The sequence below is a fragment of the Poecilia latipinna genome, unplaced genomic scaffold (genome assembly GCF_001443285.1).
Source record: "Poecilia latipinna isolate Pla-1442-1.1 unplaced genomic scaffold, P_latipinna-1.0 Scaffold3499, whole genome shotgun sequence".
Classification (NCBI taxonomy): Eukaryota; Metazoa; Chordata; class Actinopteri; order Cyprinodontiformes; family Poeciliidae; genus Poecilia; species Poecilia latipinna.
The window spans coordinates 26,641-31,153 of NW_015116115.1; the positions used below are offsets into that span (position 1 = coordinate 26,641).

Sequence of the window (4,513 nt, forward strand, 5' to 3'; positions counted from 1 at the left end):
CTTAGGTTGCCAACATTATATAAATTGAGGACTGAGTTCATTTTTTCACTAAACTGTAATGTGAAGTTTAAGTGAATATTTTTTTTCCCCTCGGTGACAGAACAATATAAATATTGGATGCATCAGATCAGATATTTTCAGTCATCTTTTTCTGCATATTTTTGAGCATAACTTTCTGGCCCTTTTATCATCAGACAACACACAACAGAAATGCTTTGAAGCTCTTTACAGCACTCACACAGAGGAACCCAATAAATAAAATGAGATCAAAGCAAAATGACTACAATAAAGCTCATAATAATACCTTTTTATGGGTCTCGTGGTTGTTATTTCCAAGTCTTCTGAAAGAAAATACTGATTATCTATGAAGAAGAGTACATCTAAAGGTCACGGATATGTTAAGTGATCTTTGGATTGTGAAATATACCAATTGGTAACAATAGGTCTGTTGGGAAACAGCTACTCTGCAATACTCTCAAAACCTAATGCTATGTAATGTGGGCTACAGTCAAAGCTTGCATTGTATTTCAAGCAGATGGCAACCCATTTTAAGGTGGCAACCTGTCCTCTCCTTGGGTTACCACCTTATCGTGGTGGAGGGGTTTGCGTGTCTCAATCATCCTAGGAGCTATGCTGTCTGGGGCTTTATGCCCCTGGTAGGGTCACCCAAGGCAGACAGGTTCTAGGTGAGTGACCAGACAAAGTGCAGCCCNACACATAGTTTGATATTGTCCACAGAAAAAGTTTGCGTGGCTGCCTCACATTTTCAAGCCAGCGAAAAGTGTGCATATACAGTGCAAAGCGTGCAAACTTTGACGTAAATTAAATTTTTATACATGCCGACTTGTGCGTAAAATATGGCGCCACACATCTTTTGTGCGCACGCACGTTTTATGCATGAGGCCCCAGAACATTCTCCTCTGTCTATGTCATTGATGGTTGTTGCTATGGGCACTATTTTTAGGCAGAGCAGTAAGCAAGCTAGGTGGAAGAAGTACTAGTACCTTTTATTTTGAAATATGGGCCATTTGTGTTTGAAGTGCTTCTTCCATTGTAAACACATGTTGAAGCCTTTGTATCGTAACAGGTCTGAAGTTTACAGTATCTTATCTTCTTAAGTTTAATACAATAACTCAAATAACAGCTTTATCACCTAACTCACAAAGTAAAAAATCTACTTTTTTTCTGAAAATCTGGTCATTTTTCCTTTATGTAGAGCACAGCGTGAGGGTATATGCTGATGTTTTCTGAAGGTGTGGTTACTTCCTTTCTGGGGTCATAATACATTTCCCACGTGCTTGAGGACCTCTTAAAAAACATCATGTAATGTGTGTCAGACGTTGGACCCTCCTAAAATGCAATGACGGCTTTTAGTGTGAATTTCTCTCCTTGAAGTTGCAGAGTAGATGGGAATTCACTCAGAGAAAACTGTTTTGGATTGGATTGCTTCTGAGTTGTGGTACAGCTTTTCTCAAGGTCTGTTTCAAACCAGCCAAGTTCTCTCAAGCTGTTCTCCCAACTACCCCTGCACAGAGCATTTTTCCCTGACATGTATGTTTTAAATACTGTTAGAAATTATCTTTAAAATGATAATGGCACAAACGAAAATATATTGAATACGGTTATGAATGTTATTGCATTAACCCAACAGATTTTGTTTACTTACAGTTTGATATTGGCTTCAGTTTGTGTTGTTTAGCTGTAAAATGTTCCAGTTGCACTTTCTGAAATATTAAGTCGTTCACATCAGCACAGTTTTCTCAGCAAAACTCTTAGAATCACAAATTGTTTTTTGATCACTAAAGTGATCATTTGTCCATGTAATCCTCCCATTCTCCTCACACTGACTGTTCTCTGCAAGAATAGCAGACTTCATTTTTCCTTGATTTAAAAGAACCTGCTGCTGCTTTCATTTGCAGAGTAAAGCATCTTTTTTGTGGTTTGTAGAAGTCTGTTTGATCCATAATCTGCTAAATAAGTTTTGCTGACTTCTCAGGACCCCACTCTGGTATGCAGTCTTTTGAAGTAGCCATTTTTTAGTTGCGTCCAAATGTCAAAATATGCACAACAGACTAAAAACGACGGAAAGCTTTGAAAACATGAATTGATTCACAGTATTGACTCAAATTTGTGTTACGGCAAATTTAAAAGGTGCTTTGACATCTGAAAGTGCTTCAGCAGATTATACTGAAGCAGCAAATGAATGGGTATTAGCGTTCCTGCTGTGCCCAAAGCCATGGCAACAACAACAAAAGCTGCAGGCCGGTGAACACTTGCAAACTGCTTACACTGAAATTTTACATTGACTAACGAAAGCGATTGGAAAGGTTTTCTTTGATCTCCATTCCACTGGAGTTAAAACAACCTGGAACTTTTTAAAAAGCAAAGCAGGTAAAGACTGAGGAGATTGCTCTCACCATAAGAGATCTAAATAGTTTCAGTGACTAGTTGTCTAACACCTATGAAAACCAAAAACATTATACATGTTTTTTTTTTTTTTGTCTCTTTTCCTACACAAATCTGCTGGAGCCTGCCTTTTGAGTTGTTTTCATGTCATATTCACCCTTTAAATGTGCTTTCATAGTCATGTGATATTCATTGCATATTTTCTCATTTAAAATATATTTACAGGACATAGTCATTCCACTAGTGTGTGTGTCAGTAGCATGTCAGTCTCCATCATAGTTTTTTTAATTTTTTTTATTTTTTATCCTTTACATGATTGTATACATATTTTGTTTCTTCTTTTTATAAAACAATTTACAGAGCAAATATATTTTTTGGGCTTCCAGCTCTTAAAACCCACAAAAACAGGAATTCAAAACTTTAGAATACACTGATCATCATTTATTTATTTATTATTCATTTGTTTATTCATCCTTAGCATCCAAGTCAGGTTTCTACTATATTTTTATATTAATTGAGATATATTTATAATTATTTAATTCAGTTATCTGGCTTGCTGAGTTTTTTATTTTTATTTTGTTGTTTTCTTTTGTACACAATGACAAAAAAAATGACTATACTTCTGTTATCGCGTCTCTTAATTTTCAAAGTTCAGTTGTTCAAAACTAACTTTTTATATACAAAAAAATAATATTTAAGTACCAATGTTATTCAGGTAAAACAGTTGAAATTTAGCAGACATGGAATTTATTTATTTTTTTTCTGGCTTTGAATACATTTAGGTAACAGTGCTGCAGTTCTGACCACTTTCAGTCAGGTTTTCCTGGATCCTATTTAACTTCTGAGAGTATCTAATGACTAACGCAGAATGCTTATCCTGCTAATTTTGGACTTTACCTTTGCTTTCTGCTTTTTGTTGGACCACCACATTCTATGTTGCTGTACTGGGAGCGGGTTTTTTATACCTATATGGCAACATTTTTTTTTCTGGCTACTTATTAGTGCAGACCTCCTAACCCTAACCTCCCTTTGAAGCAGCCCCTTGTTCAATGTTTTGCTTTGGAATGATTGTGTGCTGGAGGGTCTGNATTTTAAGGTGGCAACCTGTCCTCTCCTTGGGTTACCACCTTATCGTGGTGGAGGGGTTTGCGTGTCTCAATCATCCTAGGAGCTATGCTGTCTGGGGCTTTATGCCCCTGGTAGGGTCACCCAAGGCAGACAGGTTCTAGGTGAGTGACCAGACAAAGTGCAGCCCAAAAACCCCTATGATGAACACAAACTTTGGACTTGGTGTGCCCTTGCCCGGACGCGGGTCACCTGGGACCCACTCTGGAGCCAGGCCTGGAGGTGGGGCATGATGGCAAGCACCTGGTGGCTGGGCTTTTACTCATGGAGCCCGGCCGGGCTTAACCCGAAGAGGAGACGTGGGTCCCCCTTCCAATGGGCTCACCACCTGTCGAATGGGGCCAAAGGGGCCGGGTGCATTGTGCGATGGGCGGTAGCCGAGTGAGGGTACCCTGGCGGTCCAATCCTCTGATGCAGAAACTAGCTCTTGGGATGTGGAACTTCACTTCCACATCCCACATGTTGAGGGGATCCGTTTTGGTGGCCTTAGGATGGCATCTATGCTTTTTGCGAGAGCTGCAGATCATCAGGTTGTGATCTGCAGCTCTCGCTGGAGTCGCTCACAGCCGAGTGTGAAGCGGCTGGGATGACAATCAGTGCCTCCAAATCCAGGGCCATGGTCTTGAGCCGGAAAAAGGTAGAGTGCCTTCTCCGGGTCAGGGAGGGTGTCCTGCCCCAAGTGGAGGAGTTTAAGTATCTGGGGATCTTGTTCACGAATGAGGGAAGAAGGTTGCGGGAGATCGACAGGCGGATGGGTGCAGCATCTGCCGATTTTTGTTTGTGTTCAAACAAAATATTAAAATCATGAAAAAAAACATCAGATGTGATGCTTCTTGGTCTAAATAACATTGAATATATCAGATTTCAGTGTATTTTGGTGAGTTTTGACACATAGTTTGATATTGTCCACAGAAAAAGTTTGCGTGGCTGCCTCACATTTTCAAGCCAGCGAAAAGTGTGCATATACAGTGCAAAGCGTGCA

General features: G+C 39.7%; 1 long non-coding RNA gene across 1 annotated transcript in view; it reads right to left on the minus strand.

The window, feature by feature from the left end:
* LOC106941109 (uncharacterized) overlaps positions 1-2,383 on the minus strand; it is a 19,068-nt gene extending 16,685 nt beyond the window's left edge. The window contains exon 1 of the long non-coding RNA XR_001423267.1: positions 2,373-2,383. This is a non-coding gene — a long non-coding RNA (uncharacterized LOC106941109). The remainder of the gene's footprint in view (positions 1-2,372) is intronic.
* Positions 2,384-4,513: the final 2,130 nt, after the last annotated feature.